Raw genomic sequence first — 20,308 nt, 5'->3', positions numbered from 1 at the left:
GTCAACACTGTGACTCCCCCTGACTGAAAAGCTTTTCCTACACCACTCCATACCAGGACTGGGTAATTTTCTCTAAAGAACTCCTCTCCTTAAATCATTTATTGCAAGATGGCTAAAGACATAGCAACTAATCATCCATCACTTTAAAACAGACTCACTAGAGTGAGCACACTGCTCCCAACACCTATAATATGAAATTATTTATATTGTTAGCAAAATAGTGCTTGAAAAATCAAGTCATGGACCTCTTCCTGCCATCTGAGTTAGGATTCTACCTGGGAAACTCTGCAACAATCAATTTAACGCATAACTTCAAACACTGAGACTGCCCTTTGAACATCAATGTCTGTGTTTATCTCCCTTAATCAGGATGCCAACATGGAAAGTGTCCCTAGTAATTGGTCTGATATTTTGGCACTTTTGCTCTCAGCACAAGTAGTGTTTTGCTGTAGATCTCTTACTCATTAAGTCAAGAGAGATACAGTTCAGCAGTCTCTGAATTATCACGTATGGAAATTCAATACTTTTCACTAAATGTAACCCTTAAAATTATGGTGATGCATAATGGCTGTTTGAGCTTCTGGACCCAGGAGCAGTAGATGCCTGAAAGACACACAGGAGGAGTGGCTCAAGTAGTAGAGTGCCTGCCTAGCAAAGAAAGGGCCTGAGATCAGACCCCAGCATTGCCAACAAACAAATAACAACAACAAAAAAAAATAACTATGAAAGAAAGACTCATTTAAAATGTTTCTCCAAAATGCAAACTGCCCTGCTTTGGATTTTGGCTGACTTTGACATTGTTCTTTTAACTTCAGAGAGTTTCAGTGACACTAATATACCTACTGCTATTACTGAACAAACACTACACAATTTACTCCAAGGCCAATGTGGGGAAATCATAGTTTGCACATAAGTAGAAAATAGTGCAATAATTTTTCAAAAACAATAGACATTTCTAAGTTATTTTTTTAGGGATTCTTCCTCTTTTATATCCTATTCGGTGACTCCAGATATCATCCTTAAGCCATGTCAATTCTGCCTTTTGACTTAACCAGAAAGACTGATCACAAGGCAGGACACACTAAACCAACAATGGGGAAAATGCAGATGGGGTGGATGTTAAGACAGGGAAACCTTCCAGAGGTCGACATAACTGGTTTCAGTCCTGTTTGTACTGAGTTGATTCAATGTACAGTCTAAAACAAATACATGCATATTCCTAAGGAAAATTTAGAATATCTAAAATTATAATAAGATTAGATCACTTTATGGGCTGAATTGTGTTTTTTCCCTACCTTCATAATCAATGCATACACTCAGGTCCTAACATCCAATACCATAGAACATGACTGTATTTGGAGATGGGCCTTTAAAGAGCTAATTCAGGTATTATAGGTCATATGGGTTAGCACTAATCCAATTTCATTACTGTTTTTGTAAAAAGAGATTAGAATACAGACAGCACACAGACCATGTGAGGACACAATGAGGAGGCAGCCACCTGCAAGCCAAGGAGAAAGGCCTCAGAGGAAACCAAATCTGCCCACACCTTGATTTCAGACTTCTGCATTCCACAACTGTGAGAAAACAGATTTCAGTTGTTTAAACCACCTCGTTTGTGGAATTATGTTATGACAGCCCTAATACATCTACCAAAAAATAATTCAATTAGTTCTTTTTTATGTAGTAAAAAAAGGATATTTTAAAGATAAATTCAGTGTATTTCCCCATATCTATACTAGACTATATAAAAAAAAGTGACAGGTAATCTCTTAAATGTACATATTCTTACAGAAATGAATTTATATGGGTCTAGATTACATTAACATACAATATTTTGCTTCAATTCTCTACTTTGCTTAAAATTACCATTCAAGTGGTTGAGTGACTGCCTAACAAGCATGAAGACAAGTTCAAACCCCAATGCTGTCAAAAAAGAAAGGAAAAAAAAATGGCAGCACTGGGGTTTAAACTCAGGATTGTGCTTGCTAGGCAGACGCTCTACCCCTGGAGTCTCATCTCCAGCCCTACTAGTTTTGATAGTTACTCCCCTTTTGCTTTTTCTTCACTTAGTTTTAAATTGACAAATCATCCAAGGAATAATACTTAGTTGTCAGAGAAACACATGATAATGAAAAGTAGAGGAAATCATTATGACTGCTTATGTTCTTTTATTTAGTTTAAACTTGGAAGAAAGCCGCTCATACATTTAGAATCTAAATATAAATGTGTTTGTAGATAAGTGTAACAATATTATTTGTGTATAGGCAATATTAAACACAGGTGTAAATGCATATTATTTATATATACCATACATTAATATACTTATGTATGTATCCTGGAATCAGTGATTTCATAACACCATAAATCAGCTCGACTAAGAATTTTTTTTCTTTTTTTTTTTTGGTGGGACTGGAGTTTAAGGGTTTTGTGTTGGCAAAGCAGGTGCTCTACCACTTGAACCACACTTCCAGTCCATTTTGCTCTGGTTATTTTGGAGATGGAAGTCTCATGAACTACTTGCCAGGGCTGGCCTGGAGCCTCGATCCTCCTGACTTCAGCCTTCCAAGTAGCTAAGATTATAGGTGAAAGCCACTGGTGCCTGGCTTGAGTATTTTTTTCCCAATTAGTTTCTTAATTCTAGAGATCTTATTTATTCCTTATGTCTCTTAAGTCATTATATGTTCTGTACATAATAATCATTTAAACATTCTTGCCTAACTGGATTGTAACTCTTTTTTTGTAACAAAAAATTTATTTTTACCATAGCTATTTGCTTAAAGTTAATTTATTTCAATTTTGTTTTATATCTGTTTATTTTATAAATGTGCTTTATTTAGGTAGAAAACCACAATGTAATTCAAAATTATTCTGGACTGACATGAGACATTTATGTGTAATTTCACTTAGGTGTGCATGTTTATTGTTTATTCTCCACTATAACTTGAGCATTCAATCCTATCTGAGGATATGTATCAACAGTACTCTGCTTCAACAGCAATTACTTTGCAAATTGTATCAGTTTGAAGTTTCTGGGAATCCATGTATAAATAGAAAAATATGATCATTAAAATTCATAAGCCACCTGGTAACAGAAAGTAGTTCAATGTATATTGTGCATGCTAAGTACAAATATACTCACATTTCCTTTTTAATGTAACAAAATGAGACTAGTTTCAGATAGATTTCTTTGGGACGGTGTAATGAAACTAAAAAAGGAAATTCAGCTTTTAAAACATTCTAGGCTCTCAAATTGTAAACTTAGTCGCCTAAGAAGTTTCTTAAATACTTATTAAACAAAACAGTTTTATACTAACAATTATTTGTGATTCCTGAAGAGAAGACAGTATTGTATATACATTTATAATTAATTAACTATTCAAAATGCTCTGACTCATTGTGCAAAACTAGATAAAACAAACCAAAGTTGATACCATAAGAATCAGGTTTTATTACATCAAAAATATGACTATTATGATTTTTATTCCTTATGTAATAACTGTGTTTCAATTAAAAGCACAAATTCACTGCTTTACCACCTACAACATGTCTCAGGAGTTAAGATGCCAAATTTTTGTTTATACGTGAGATATTAGATAAAGTACTTTAACCTAATAAGTGCTCAAATGAGTCCAGTAAAATCCCTCACAAGCTTTATATAAATATTTGATAGGACACAAAGAATGAGGAAAATAAAATTGCTTCATTTGACTTTTAGTTTCAATGTGCAAAATAAGATGATTAATTGCATAGAACATCTTAGGTATTAAAGTTATTAAAAGGAAAAACTCTGACTGGAGGTGTGGCTCAAGCAGTGAGTGCCTGCTTTGCAAGTGTGAAGCCCAGAGCTCAAACCCAGTCCCAAGAAAAAAAAAAGGAATAACTCTATGGGCTCTGTAGTCAAATGATGTTGATTCATATTTTAATGTCAGTTTTAGCTATGAAGTCTCAACTGGGCATTTAATCTCTCTTTGAATGAGTTTCCTCACCTGCATAATGGAAATAGCAATCTTTTATACATTATAGAGTTATTGTAACAATTAAATGACTTAACATGTGTAGCCCTTAGTGCCTAGCACACAGAAAGTACTTAAGGAATGTTAACCACCCATAGTAGTTAATAATAATAGTAGTAGTGTGTGTACATATCAAATCAACAGAAACAGGAAATATATGCCTATGTATATAGATACATTAAATATAGTGTGTTATTATATATCAAATCAACATACACAGGAACATTGGCTTAATATAAGAATCAAGATAGCAAACATTCTCAAGATTTATTAACTGTGTTTGCCTTTTGCCAGGCTTTATGCTAGACATTTTAAATGGTGTCTTATTTAAGCCCACAACACACTCTGCTCAATAGCTAAGCAATGCTCAGGTAAATTGGCTACTACACACAAAGCCCCCGCCTGGGTTGATTCAAGTTTACTTGACTCCAAAGCCTGTCTAGTTTTTATTTGTTTTTATTTTTATGTTTGTTTTCTATTTTCCACTACCTCAAACCATCTAAGTAGTATGAACTTAAAGAGAATGATTTTGCAAACATGTTTTAAAAGACTCTCTGTCCTGCCAGGTTAATCTGTCAGAAAGGGGCTGGTCCCAGATTAGATTTGCATAGGCATACTAAGCAATACTTGAACAGTTTTTAAAGTGATTTTGAAATAATTTCACACAAGATATACAAACAAGGTCAGACATTATAGTGCATGTACCCAGCACTCAGGCATCTGAGGCAGGAAGATCAAGAGTCTGAGACCAACTTGGGCTACATAGCAAGTTCCAGGCCAGCCTAGGCTACATAGCAAGACCTCAAAGAATTGGGAAACTAAAAAAAAAGCTACAAATAGCATACAGTAATGTGTGTGGACACATTAATTCATTTTGGTACTTTCTTCATAAAAGAACATTCTGATATGGATAAGCCCCATACTTGAGCATGTGATTATTTCTATTACAATCTCCTTGGGTTTTTTTTTTTAACTATGAAAAGAACCAATGGGACTTTGAAATGGATGAAAATTATTTAAAAAAAAAAAAAAAGAGCAAATGAGAATACTTCAAAACTCCCAAGTGAGAGAAAGAAAGGAAAGCAAGAAGAAAGGGAGAAAGTTAGTGAGTTTCCAAATCAGCATGTAATGTTACTCATGTTTGTGCAGTTGACCTGAGATACAAGTTGCATGCCAGAGATATGGAGAAAGTAGTCAGGGCTCTAAGCAGAATAATGAAAACAGAATATATTGAACCAAAGACTATGTTTGAAAAGGTAAGTTTTTGAACTCCCCATGAAAAACCAAAACAAATTTAAATTAATAAAGAATTTGGTCAGGCTATTTTTCTCTTTACAAATTACTAGCAAATACATATAATTTTACTTTGTCTAGAATCAGTTTATAGACAAGAGACAACTAAAAGAAAATTATCATAATCTAGAATATCCTCTGGGATTTGAACCATTCTATAACTGTGAATTGTCAAATTTTCAAAGTATAGCAATATACCACAACCTTTGTCAGGGTCTATTGTATCATCTGCCAGGTCTCAGCAGGACACTGTCCCTTGCCCTACTGGGAAAGTGCCCTTCTGAGTGCTGGCAGACCAATCCAGCTGCACTCTTTCCTCACACTCCTTTGAACACACACACACACACACACACACACACACACACACACACACACATTAGCTGAAAAGACATTCTCTCAAAACTTAAACACCCATATTTAATATTGACTATGCATGTGAAAGAATTCCATAAACTGTAAAGCTCAATTACTAGCATCAATATTGTTATCATATTGATATTTTTTGTATTGGTACTCATAAAAAGAGTCTAAAGTCCATAGCATAATACAAAAGGTCTTTATATTCAGGCTTATTATTTTTGTAAACTTACTTTCAACTACATTTTCCTAAATATGGAGGCCTCATAAAACCAACTTTAGTTTTCCATTTGCATGTGCTCTTCCTACTTATAATACCCTGTTTATTCATACTGGGAAATATTTTCAAAATCTGTATCTTTATAAGATACATTCTCTGTATGATATATACATACATACAACTTAACATATACCTCTTGAAAGTTAGTAATAACAACTCAATTTAAAGATGTGAAGGGGCAGGATGCACAGATTTTGAAGAACAGATCACCAGTGGAAATTCATAAGTGTTAGGTACACTCACCAAAAGATGCCTAGCATCATTAATCATTAGGGAAATATAAATAAACATTGCATTGAGATATCTCATCCCCTGAATATATAAGATCAAAAGACTGCCCATACTGAGTATTGGTAAGGATATGAAAAAACTGTAACTCTTAAACACTACTGGAAGGAATACAAAATGGTACATCTACTCTGGAAATCAATTTGATGATCTCCTCTACATAACCTATCACTTTTTACTCCTAGATAACTACATAAGACAAATGAAAGAAAGCATATATCCCCACAAAGGCTGTACAAGAATGTTCATAGCATTTTTATTTATCATAACCAAAGCTTGGAAACAAGCAAAAAGTTCAACAGGTACATAGACAAATTCTGGAAAATCTACACACTATCATGCTATTCAGCAAAAACAATTTTTAAAAAGTGAACTGTTGATGTATGCAATAATCTCACAATTATTATGCTGAATGAAAGAAACAAAACACAAAAGAATATTATATGATCCCATGGATATATTCTAGAAAATGAAAACTAGTTATTAGGGGCAGAAAGTAGATCAGGGCAGAGTGGGCAGGGGGAGGAAGAAATGGAAGGAAGGTTAGCAAGAGATCTTGATGCAAGTTTTGTTTTTGTTTTTGTTTTTGTTTTGGTGATACTGGGTTTGAACTCAGGGCCTCATGTTTGCTAGGCAGGCACTCTACCACTTGAGTCGTCACTCCGCCAGCCTTTGATGCAAGTTTTAGTGTGTTTGATATATTCACTATCTTTACAATGGTAGTAGTTTCAAATGCATATTACATATGTAAAAGCTTTTTATCAAAGTATACACTTTACCTATACTTTATTATATGCCAATTATGGCTCATAAACATTGGGATTTTTTTAAAGTCAATAACTACTAATAAATGCAAAATGATTAATGAATCTCAAAATAATTGAGGTAAATATTTTTTTAAAAGCAAGATACAAAAGCCTACATACTATATGATTCTATTCATATATTATTCAGGAAAAGGCAATACTAGAAACAGAAATCAGGTTAGCGGTTGCCTAGAAAGTGGCAGAAGTTGGCTGACTGTAGAGGGTGCAAAGTGCTCTATATTTTCATTATAAAAATGGTTACACAGCTATGAACATTTGCCAAAATTCACTGAAGTATGTGCATAAAAATGATTTTACTGAATGTAAATTATATCTCAATAAACCTGATTTAAATAACAAATTTATACATCATCTCTTATGTAAACCAGTCCAGGAAAAGTTGGTGGGCCTTCCATTAGGTTTCTATCATACTTCCTCAGTTCTCAACAATTATACTTATTACAGTGAACATTACTTTATGTGTATCCCCAAGTAGACATAAGAACCTTAAGAGAAAACCCTTAATCATTGCTTAAACCATAATATAGAATATAATGTTTGAAAATAAGATTCTCAATAAATGTTTTAATTCTATCATTGGTGTTTCACTTCTTGCTCCATTACAGTTATCCATTCTTTCAGTGAATACATACTCATTGAGTTTCAACTAAATGCCCATCTAACAAGGTGGGCAGGAATAACGAGTCTCTACCCTCAGAGACTGAACAGATAAAGAAGGATCCTCAGACATGCAACCACAATGTATGATGAGGTTGGCAAGTACCACTTCAGAGAAGAACTAAGAACAATTACATTGAAATATTGGAAGATGAGTTCAGGAAAGATTTCTAAAGTGGGATTTAGCAAAGTCTGGTAACATATGAACTTGGCTTGGAAGGAGGAAGAGGAAAAACAACAGCGATGGTCATTAGGAGTATGCCAACTAGTAGAAACAGCATGTTTGCAGGTAAAGAGCATACTGAGGACCTAAAAGACAAATTATTCCACCTAAAGTATGGAGTCTGAAGCAGACAGAGATGAGGCTTGGAGTACAAATCATGGACCACATTACAAGGGGTCTAGTAACGTGAAGCCACTTGGACTTTGCATTAAGAGGATTAAGGACTAACAAATGGTATAAAACAGAGGGAAAAGACAGTGGTTGATATACACATCATTCTAACTATCTCAGGAACTGACCAGAAGCCAGTAAGACTAGGAACAGAGAATAGTTAGTAGTTTTAGAAATTCTTGATGGAAACAATAATTACTTTATTGAGAACTAGCCAAATATAGGAAAACAACATTCTTCTTAATGGCTTAGGGTTAGCTTCAACCCATATGCCTCCCATATAGTCCATATTAAAATTCAGTTTAAAGAGCTGGTGGAGTGGCTCAAGTGGTGCAGCACCTGCTTACTAACTGTGAGGTCCTGAGTTCAAACCCCAGCACCACCAATAAATAAATAAATAAACAAATGAATTCAGCTTAAAGATTTTCAGAACATCTCTAGAGTCTATCTTCTCCATCATCACTAGACTACGATAAAAAATTTTTGACTATTCCCCATCTCTTTTGTCTCCCTCTTCTTATTTTTCTCCAGTACTGGGGTTTGAACTCAGGGCCTTCACCTTGAACCACTCCACCAGCCCTTTATGTGATGAGTATTTTCGAGATAGGGTCTCACAAACTATTTGCCCAGGCTGGCTTTGAAACATGATCCTCCTGATCTCTGCCTCCTGAGTAGCTAGGATTACAGGCGTGAGCCACTATGTCTCCCTCTTTAATTCGTACTCCAAAATGCTGCCAATCTTTAAAATGATAAAATAGCCCAACCTATTTAAAGAGTTGTGATGGCTTTCTCTTGCCTAGCAGACAAAGCTGCAGACATTATCACTCACATTCAAGATTGGCAGAATGTGGCCCTGGGTTCTTTCCCTACTTCATCACTTGCCAGGACTCCTACACCAAATGCACTCTCCTCTGCTTCAAACACCTTTCTTATTCTTCTTTACTTTCAGAAAATCATTAACTCTTCCATGATATCTCTCCAGGTTACTCAAGTTAAATGGACCTTTTGTGCTTCCGCTTTCCACAGTATTATGGTTATTACGTCTTTTATACTGGACCACTGCATGTGTTTGTCTTCCCAGTAGATCGTTTGTGTTTGAAGGTAAGAATACTGTTTTATTTATATGTGCACCTACTACAAGCTCTGTAGTTTAATTCAGGTCAAATTTATATATGTCAACTTTATTTTCAACTTCTAGCCATGACATCTGGAATAAGAAATTGCAAAAATAAATTTTGAGATTACAAATTCCACACTCTTCAGTAGCACAAGCAAAGTAGAATATAGTATGCAACCCTATCATTCAAAGATCCAAAGTATTTCTTAAAATTTAAATTATTAGATCCAGATGACATCAGCAATGCTTTTAAAAGAGATGCAGAACAATGCCTAGATGTCTAGCCAACTTTCTGTTATCATATATGTATGCGACTCCTCTCATGCTGGAATAGAGTGTAGATAAAGTGCCAACCATTACAATAAAATGCTTGATCTAAATGACATAGGAATCCATCCACATATACCTTGAAAGTAAAGATTATTCTCACTTCACAGCTTTTTAAACTAAAGCACAGATACACAACTGGCAGAAGGCAGATGTGATCTGCACATAGGTTGTAAGGATTCCAAGGCTCATGTTCTAAGCCACCGAACAATATTCACAGCTCTATAGCGCATAGCCATGAGTTCCATGAAGTCAGGACTGTCTATCTTATTTGTCATTATATCTCTCGGCCAGATATCTAGGGGTCCATAAATTCTTAATTAATATATGCTTTGTTTATATAAGTATAATGTTCTCCAGTGAGAGGGTTAATAAAAACAGGTAACACTAAAAACGTACTGCAAATCAAGTCATGTTTTAGATGCATCATCTCACTCTATCATGACAACAGCAATACAGACAATATTTGGGGACTCAATGTATGCCAAGCGCCGTTCTAAATGTTTTCCACCAGACTAACATCTAATTATCATACCAACTCTATCATGTAGGTATTATAATTACATACATTTAACAATGAGAAAATTAGGCCTCCAAAAAGCTAACTTGCCTAAGTTCTAAGTGAATAACTGGTAGAGATGTAAACTTTTCCATCCAACAACAAAAACTGCTCTCAGCCTACATGCCTGCAGCTACCCACAGAGCTGGTCATCCTCAAAAGCCTTCATGTTCCCCAAAATGATAAAAGTGTATGAAAAAAAGAAAAAAGTGAACTACCTATACATTTTCCAGAAAACCATCAAGATCAAATGAAAGATGTTTACAGGAACACAACATCAGATACTATCAGATAATCAAACAGCAGAGTCCCTTACCAAGTATTAAAATACAAGGTAGGGAGCATAGACCATAAGGCAGATGTGCTCTTTAATGTGCATTCATAGTGAATAGGCAAGACAGAACTGAGTTACTTATATAAGCACCCAAGTATGTAAACATGTAGCTCCTACAAATGATACATCAGAAGCAAGGCTGCTGTCAGCTCTTATATTTTTTTTTCTAGGCATATATGAATATATGAGCTGTAAAAAGTGACTTGCCCCAGAACAGACAGTTAAGAGCAAGGAGATATGGCTTGGCCTGTGGTTTGTCAAGGTTTCAGTCCTCACTCCTCCCTTAGTTAGACAGCCCTATGAGTTGAACAACTGTATGACAGCATGGAGCAGCCATGGCTACTTCCATGGCCTATAAACACATGCTAGCACTGGAATCACCATCTCTGGCCCTTATTAATGTCAGATTTAATTTCTCCTCACTTCATTTTTCCCATTCCTAAAGTAAAGTGGGAAACTACATAGGCTTATTCTAAGACTCTAAAAAGGGAAATGCATGAAAATTGCTTAGAACAGTACCAAGTACATATTAGGTATTCAATATGTATTAGCTAAAATATGTATACAAATATACATATATTTAATTTCTCTATATATATATATATAATTTCTTAAATAGCTTGTTCCAGCAGTAAGCCATATTTGAAGAGTGCCTTATGTCTATGCATGAGTGGCAAAGTTGATATCAATAGGTAATATAAGTTCCTACAAGGAGGGAGAGAAGTAATTGCAAGGATGTGTCATTGTACACCTAGTTGTGGGGCTTGCATTGAAAGTTTTAAAGAATCCAAAGCTATGATATCCCCTTTAAAATTATGCTTTGATCCCAGAGCTGTAGATCCTCTTTCATGAAGGCAGCAAACATAGTCATCAACAACCACAAAGTGACAACAGCAACTACCAGACCACTAACTGTCCACAAGTTTGCAATGTGAAAATTCTCACTTATCATGTACCAATATCTCCAGTCACTCAGTACATGGGACGGTGGTACAAATGCAGCAGCATCTTTTACAAGCTCAAAATACAATGGTATTATTTCATCCCTTTCCCATTTTTAAAGCAAAATTCTAAAACACTTCAACTCATGCTGCAGGACTAGCATAATTTCCAAATATTAAACTCCAAAACTGAGAAATCAATTTTTCAACAATATATTGGTAGCATTTTTTTTATTTTTGATTTACTGTTGGCAGCACTGGGTTTGAATTCAAAGCCTCATGCTTACTAGGCAGGCACTCTACCACTTGAACTACACAGCCAGCCTAGATTGGTAACGTTTTAAACATCACTATTATCCATGTTACAACATGGTAATAAGTATTGTGTGTCCTTAGAAAAGTTCTTTGCAGTATCTGTCAGATTTAAAGTGAGCATCCCCAGGTGCTAGTAGTTCTTGTCCCAGCAGTAACAGTGTTAAGATAGTCATGACATCATTGTAATATTGAGAAATTTAAAAATCCAAGTGACCATACAGGGGGAAAGTGGCTAGCTTCATTAGGTAGGTACATTGTTAAAAAAAAAAGATCTTCATATACTGACAAAGAAATATTTGAAAAAGTATTAAACGAAAAATAAATTTCAGAACACTTTAATGTTGTGAATTGTTACTCAATTTTTGTAACAATGGAAGAAAATTTCTGAGTTATACCCAGGAGCACTGGAGGGACACAAAGCTAAACATCAACAGATTTTACATTCACATGGAGTGGACTGATGGGGAAGCTCATTTTATATTTTACTGTAATCTGCATGTTGCTTTATAAACTCGTAGTATCACCTTTGGAATTCATAAAAAACAACAATTATTTTCAAAACAAATGGGACATTTAATAAAGTTATTATTTGCATGACAGGTATTTTTGAAAGTTTTTAGCAATCCCTAATAATAATCTGTGCTATCCCATTTGCTTATAACATCAATTAGAGAATAAAATGTGACATCTTAATAAACACACTTTAGTAAAAAGGGTTGCACCTTCATGAGGCATGTTGAGAAAATGTTCCTATTTGGAGGCCCAAAAACGAAGCTTAAGAAGAGGAGGAAGGAGGAGAAAACTAGTTCTCAATTTCCCCTCCACTTTGAAAAGTGAAAAGTGAGGAACTTACCAACACTCACTACCACCTCTTCCTCTACTCACATCCCAACCCCTTCATAGTAACCAGGGAGGTGCATTCAAATGCACAAGACCAGGTGGTTTGAGTGCGAATGTGCTCAGGAGATGAAAATAGAGGGTGGTGTGGGGAGAGGTAGGGAAGAAAGACTATTAGGAAAGAATAATAGTAGGCTGAGCAACAACTCAGTGCCGAATAAATGCTTGTAAAGAGACAGGGGGGACTTGTAAAATGAGCGGGAAAGCAGGAGAACGTAACTTAAGTTAGGAAATGTTGCTACCGATGAGGGGTTTAGTTTGTAGGACATCCATGAAGTCATAACCTTCTGTTTTCTCTAGCCCTCGCCCCCAAGTGAAAACATGTAAGATTGTTTTGCATGAAGGAGGTGAGTGCTTTGACTCCGTTTGCAGACAGGATTATTCCCATTAGACGTGTAGAATGATTCCTGCTTTACCCATACATGGCTTAATTTAGCATCCAAAACATTTCTTCCCAAAGGAAGTGTATACAGAGACACACACGTACTTATTTTTATATTTATACACGTACATATATCCACCCCCCACAGCATCAAGGGACGGTGCCCACTCCCAAAATGTCTCCATGACAGAAAGGATAGAAACAGGCTCGCGCAAAGGCCATGCGGGTGATATGATGCTCCTGGACCAAGCACGTCTCCCTTAAACCGCCACGGTCCATGGACATCGGGAGCCCTGTCTGGCCTCCTCCCAGGACACACACACACACAGAGAGAGAGAGAGAGAGAGAGAGAGAGAGAGAGAGAGAGAGAGAGAGACAGAGAGAGAGAGAGAGAGAAATACCCCCAGAGACTTGGGAATCACGTGACCAGTCACAGCCAGCAAAGCTTTCTCTGCACCCAAACAAACACAACTTCAATTTTTCTTTTCCTGGGTGAATGACTTGCACAGCCCCCTCCCCCCGCAACTTCCCCTCCAGCTTTCTTCTTCCCTCCACGGCAGGCTGGGGGAGGCCTCGAGGTATCTGCTTTCAACACTGGCTGGCCTAGGGGTCGGAGGGCTCAGCCCCTCCTGCAGGCGCCCCGTCTTCAGCCGCGCGAGGGGAGCAGAGACTCCTCCTGGTGGACACCCGCGGGGAGATGGCCGGCGGCCAGCCCGGGGCTCCGGGGCGGGAGGAGTAGCTTACCTGCGCGCAGCGGCTCCCGGAGCTCCCGCGTCGCCGTCAGGTGCGCGGCGGCCGCCGCATCTCCCAGCAGCAGGTCCCCCACCCGCCCGGGCAGCGCGGAGCGGCGCTGCGCGGCACTTTCGCGGGCCGGCCAGGGAAGTTTGCTGAGAGCCAGGAGGTGGGGAGTGGGGGTGGGGCTCTGGGAGAGGACGCAAGGATTTTGTTGTTGTTTGTTTGTTTGTTTGTCCCGATCTCTAGCAGAGAGTTTTAGACCATATGCTGGGAGAATATTAGCTTTGCTCAATGGCGACAGGGCAGCGGCCTGACTCTCACCGTCTGATCGATTTACTAAACAAACTGAAATGTGGGTGGGGATGTTAAACAGTAACCAGCCGTTTCAATGAAAACTGAACGCAGCCAGGCCGCCACCGCCTCGGCGCGATCATTTCCCTGTTCCCAGGGCCCCAGGCGACAGGCTCGCGGGCCACCAAGTCCCAAACCCGGCCCGCTTCTACCGCAGCGTCTGGCTTGGGGCCCTCGCGAAGCCACCAGATGGCAACCGCCACACGCCACATGCCGAAATTTCGCGGTGGCACTGTTCAGAGCCGGAGGGGACTGCTCCCCAATCCTCCCCCCGTCCGCATCCAGCGGAACCCCGGGGCCCCGAGTCCTCAGCTCCAGGCCTGCGCGCGCTTCCCAAGACCGGAGCACCGTCCCCTCCCCCTCTCTGGTGGTGCCTGGCCTTGGGCGGTGTCAACCCCGGCTGGGGAAGTGCTCTAGGACCAGAGGCAGCAGGGAGAAGCCTGCTGACCCCAGAATGCGAATCTAACGCGGAGCCAAAGAGGTCCAGAAAAGGACGGAAGTGTCACTAAAGGGAATTAAGTGGGCTCCTAGGGGCAGCACGGAGGCCACACCGCTAGGGGACTGCGCAACCATTTCTTTTAATTGCACCTGGGGCCATGGAGGTTAAATTCTTCCCTGATGCTCCTGTGACCACCTTCCTCTGCAAGAATTCTGGGAGGAGAAGGGAGTCTAGTTTTATGTCCCTGGCCATCCCAGCTACCTGTGGTTTTAGTTCTTAAGTACTTTTTACATATGTATCTAATGGAAAACTTCCCTGTATCCCTCCTATACCGGTGCCGCCTTCCAGAGCCTTCTTCCAGAAATGATGTTCAGACTCCTCCTCCATCCCTTGGTCGTCCCGATCGATCAGGCATTTGTTAACCAGGAATGTAATCAGAGCTGTGATATTTTCAAAAATATCTCAACAATTTAACTTCGTGGTTTCAGGAATGAATGACTTCAGGACAAACAACTAATTATGCTCATGAGACAAACAGACCCTTAATCCATAGGGTTTATTTTTTCTTCTTTTTTCGACCAAAGGGGTTGGCTGTTATTTTAAGACTGTAATAACAGTGTCCCGGAGATCAAAGCACTAGGTTTTCTTTTTCTTTTTAGATCGGGTTTACTAAACTTTCTCAGTTTCCTCCTTCCAAATATGTTGCCGAAAGGCCCTTTTAAAAAGAAGTAGTTGGCTGTTTAGAAATCAGAACAAAAGAGAGAGAAATAGTATACTATTTTCTTTAAATCGAACTTCTTGGCAAAACGCTTTCTGTGGATACTCATCGCTACGCCATCCGCAAATCATGTCAGGAAAGTGGCCTCTGACCACGTCGCCCCCGGAGAAACCGTCCAGACACAGAGGAAGTGGAAGAGTTGTAATTAACGGGTTACGTTTATTATGCAGATCTTACAGGGTATTGTTTACAGATCTCCGGTGGGCTTTTAAAAAGCTATTTTCATATTTTTATCCTTGGATAGCGAAGGTTGCATTATATGATAAAATGCAAATACATAGTTCCGATAAAACACCATCCCCATCCACAAAAGACATAATGACACTGGGCATCTCTAATTCCCAGTAAGGAAATCATATTTTATTTCAAAATCCTCAGTTTATTTTACTATTTATCCGCAATGTCGATGGGTTTGTTTTTGGATGATCAATTCTTTATTGATGACAGTGGCTTATCTACCAAGAAATACAAGTTCTGTGTTCAAATTATTTTGACACAATTATGTAGAATCTTCGCCCGAGAATTTTAGCAACAGTTTTTTGTTGTTGTTGTTTTCTTTTCTTCCAGGAAAAATTTGCTTAACATGGCCAATTTTCCTGGGTCAAGAAGAAGAAGGAAGTGGTTTTAGATGGATGGATGGTGCGCGCTGTTAAGAGCTAAAAGAAGATACGAAGAGCGTGGCTTCCGAGCTTGGAAGTTTTTACCAAGATAAACCAATGCCAAAAGAGACAAGCTTTAGAGCATCACTTATATTCTTCCTGAAAATAATTTATAACGATTTTTCATGGCACTGGTTTAAAGTGCTGAAGATGAAAAATGTGGTCTACGGAGAATGGTCCCCTGGTGCTAAGCGGGTGGGGGTGGGGAGTGATCAACAATGAGAAGGAAGCGATCAAGATAATTATTCTGGGAAAGGTTTTCAGAAGATACAAAGTTCCGTTTCCCTAATTGATGTTTAGAGGAAAATGATACATGTATATATTTGTGTAGCATCTGCTGTTTTCACCTAAGATTGAACAATCTGTAGTGTCCCCCCCAAAACCTCTTTGCTTCACTTTTCTATTAAATGTCTTGTTTTAGCCTGTGTTTTTCCTTTTTTCTTATGTAATATGTTCACACCATTTTTGTCTTTTTTCCAACGCCACCCGATTGTCTGGATAAATCGCACAGGTATCCTAGGAAGGGTTCATTAAATGCAGTGGCCTCCCGCGGAGCACCTACGGAGGTTTCGGGGAGAGGCGCTGAACCTCAGGGAAAAGGTCATCCTGATTTAAGCATCCAGAAATTATTTCTGAACGCAATTCCCTACCCCTGGCCTTGTACATAAAACCATCGCAAGAGGAGAAGTGGAAAGGTCCTTTTCCTATCCAGGCGCTGCCCCCATCTCTGTGGTCCGGGTGTGGAGTTGACCACTGTTTGACGCGGACGCAGTCAGTGGGGATAACTGCCCACCCTCGCCCACGTTTACATGCAGGAGGGGAGGAAATAAAAAGAAAAATACGAGGTACAGTTCTCCACTTCACAATTTACACACACATGCTACCACCACCCTCTTTTTTTTTTCTTCCAGATTTAGGAAAAGCCTAGTGACATCCTCAAAGCTACTGGTAGATAAAGGGCCGTGGGTGAAAATAAGAGTCTGGTGCTGGGCGGAACGCGTCCCGCAACTCAACGGATGGATCTGTGTTTGACCTCGGGGCGAAACAACAGATAAAACAGCCTTCGCCAGAATTTCTAAAACTCCCTGGAGGCCACTGAATGTTTTATGCATCAGAAGGGACGGCCGGGATTCCGGTCATTGGGGCTGGGAGGAGGGGAAGGGCTCCGCCTGGAGGGTGAGGGTGGGGATGGGTTCAGCCTTCAGCCTAGGGCAGGCCCTATATCTCAAGCTTTTTATTCTGGCCCGGGCTCTTTTAGTGAAATCACAATCCTGTTGCTCCCTAGCGCAGCCCAAAGCTGATGGCCAAGGTTATAAAACTGCGGATTTGGCTCTTTAGGAAGAAGGATGCCGAGCCTTTTCATCTCTTCAGATACTGAGGGGTGGCTTCCAACAACTTCTGCCCTCTGGGCCTGGAGCAATACCGCACAGTATATGGGTCAGATCTCAGGGTTTTGGTTCCCTAGCCTGCTATTTGCCTTGCCAGGCTTTCCACGAAGCACCCACCTTTAACAACTTGAATTTAACGTGGTAAAACAAGGGGCAAAAAACCAGTCGAATAGGACGATTGAACGTAGGTACACGTGGTAGACTAGTGCTCCCTCCACCATCCCAGGGAAAAAAGGAAAGCATTCAGATATTTGCCTGACCTTTTTGGATCAGATGCTTGAAACACTGAAGGCATTTGGAACCAGTCCTCCAACTTGCTTACAACAACAACAACAAAAAACTTAAGTTTTTCTTTTGCAGTAAGTAGTAGCTTGGGAGTACGTGTAAGGCAGCCCACAAGGAGTGTTCCTAGACTCCTTCACCTGTTAATAAAAATGCAAAGCAAGGATTTTAAATTGAGCATCTAAAATGCAACCCTCTGAGTATGTTAGCATCTGACAGAAACACTGTAAAAATAGAACACTTAATAATTTTCAATGTCAGCATATGGTTCTTGTGCCAAAAAAGCCAACTACTAGGTTGGATCCTTCCTTTTCCCCACCCTCCTCTTTGTAAATTTCCTGCTGAATTATTGATTGCCAAGGTCTCTGCAAGATTTGCAAACTTTTACAGTCATTTATGGTGCATGCAATAAAAAGAGGTGATATGGACACACTAGTTCAAGGTGTAATGCAAAGATGTATTCGGTGCCCTTGGCAACTATCTGTGAGACCTGTTTGTCTTTACAGAACACACCCTTCTCTGCAATGAACCCCTCTGTAACAAAGATTGGCCCTTTACATTTCCAGAGCCTTGGCCCCTTAGTGGAAAGCACACAACCTTCAAAGCAGAAAACTCAGTTATTTCAACCTCATTTCAAACCCAGGAAAAGAAGCTTCTAAACAAATCTGTAGAGAAACAGGAAAAAGAATCTTTAAAATCTACTTCCCTACTATCTCTTTTCAAAAAGAAAAAGTAAATCAATTACCAATTTACAAGGTAATCCCTAACTGTCCCTTGCATAACAGGGTTTCACAGGACCTTCAACTGTGAGAAAATAAAAGAATTGTGGTTATACCAAGACAACACACTATTTTGGATTGTATGGGTCCAGAGGAGAGAGAAAGAAAAAAGAAAAAAAGAGCTCTTGGATGTTTCATATGAAAAGTTGTGTCTAGTTAAGTACAGATTTAGTGCTGGATTTTAGTTTTGCAATTTTTAAATAAATACTCAGGAGGGCTCTTGTTTTACTCTGTAATTATAGATAGAACTTAGATATCTTATTAGAAATCCTACACTCCTTTACCAGTCTTACCAGTCTTTCTTTTTCTTTTTATGAAACTATGCATAGTAAAAGATAGTAAAAGGGTGTGGGATGGGAAAGACACAGGCACTCATTTAAGTTCTTACTTTCAACCCAATCGGTTTTCTCATCTAGTGCTGCATGTAAGGGGAGACATACAGATTCGGAAAAGTGTTCAGAATCCTATCCCTGCCATCTAGTGGGCATATGAGAAAATGCCAATTCCAGGTATCAAGAAGTCTGAGAAATAAAAGAAAATGAAACTCTAAAGCTAAAAGAAAGGAAATAATTAATTGTGTGAGGAGTTTTATAACATAATCATACAATTATATTCTTCCTTTTGTGTTTAGAAATATTAAAATTATTGATCTTTGCTCAGATAATTTATTATTATGTCAGTTTTTCTTCAGCACATCTTCATGTAAATTTTATTCTGTCCTCTTCTGGATTAAATTCATTATTGGCTTTGAATTCAATTGATGTGAAAAATTTAAATATTCAAAAGAAAATTAATAGATATATTTGCTGCCCTTGGCAACCAAATTTGAACTTTAACAATATGCACACTAAACTACCCACCCCCCCCCATTTTTGAGAGAGAATTAGTTACACTCACACATTTGTTTTTGATACTTTATTATTCTCCTTCAAAGTTTGACTTCATTAAATATTTTTTTAAAGTAAGGATACTTTATTATTCTCCTTCAAAGTTTGACTTCATTAAATATTTTTTTAAAGTAAGTTTAAATCTATTTGGTATGGCAACTTAAATGACATTTGGTTGAGGTTCACATTATAAAATGACAAAATTGAAGGTCTGCTGAATTAAATAGCCTTAAAAAAATCATCACTATATTTTAGTGATAGCTGACTCTCCTCCTCCAACCCCACCCCGTTTGGAGTTCTTACTGTGTGCCAGGTATCCCTCCCTGAGATTTTAATTAGTTAACACATTGAGTATTTACAATCACCCTAGAAGATTTGTGTCATTAACACCATTTTATAGGTGAAGAAGCTGTGAATGGGAATCCTGCAGCTGGTAAGCACAGAGCTGAGTGGAGGCTGGCTCATGTCTCCCAGGTCATGCTGCCTTCTGTACAGAAAAGAAGCAAGAAGACAACACTGTAGTTCATGTTCTGGGATAAAATAGAGATGTGATACATCAAAAAGAAACATTTGCTTGAAGGTACATGGTCTAAAATACCAGACATCCAATTGAAAAGAAAAGAAAATCAGTTAATCACTACTCTTTGTAAAAATCAAGTACTTAAGAAAAATATACTACATGTTTGCAAACAAGAAATTAACAGATTGATATAGTTCATCTATTTAGTATAATTTTTAGCAAATACAGTGCAAATCTTTATTGCAGATGAATCTTATGGTCTATGCCCACTTCTACTCTCTTTTTCAAGTAATGAAGTTGCTTGTGCTAAGGCAAACAGTTCGTGCTAAGGCAAACAGATCAAGAAAATCCCTCCAGCAGACTGCCCAAGATTCATCCTGGCCCTGTCAGTTGCATTATCCTCTCTCCTTGCTTCATTCTAATTTCTTATTTCACTTCTTAAATAAAATGCACATATGCTTTCAACATAATTTTCTATGCAAATTATTCACCTTTTTTAGGACAGT

At 38.4% G+C, this 20,308-nt stretch overlaps 1 protein-coding gene across 2 annotated transcripts in view; it reads right to left on the bottom strand.

Moving 5' to 3' along the window:
* The window catches only part of Hnf4g (hepatocyte nuclear factor 4 gamma), a 132,493-nt gene extending 118,432 nt beyond the window's left edge, over positions 1-14,061 (bottom strand). For both annotated transcript variants that reach the window (XM_074068738.1, XM_074068739.1), the window contains exon 1: positions 13,729-14,061. The gene's annotated coding sequence lies outside the window, so the exon portion shown is untranslated. The remainder of the gene's footprint in view (positions 1-13,728) is intronic.
* Between the last annotated feature and the right edge of the window lie 6,247 nt (positions 14,062-20,308).

Source organism: Castor canadensis, chromosome 3, assembly GCF_047511655.1.
Source record: "Castor canadensis chromosome 3, mCasCan1.hap1v2, whole genome shotgun sequence".
Taxonomy (NCBI): Eukaryota; Metazoa; Chordata; class Mammalia; order Rodentia; family Castoridae; genus Castor; species Castor canadensis.
Note: the sequence above shows the minus strand (reverse complement) of the source record. Positions and strands in the feature narration are given on the sequence as shown.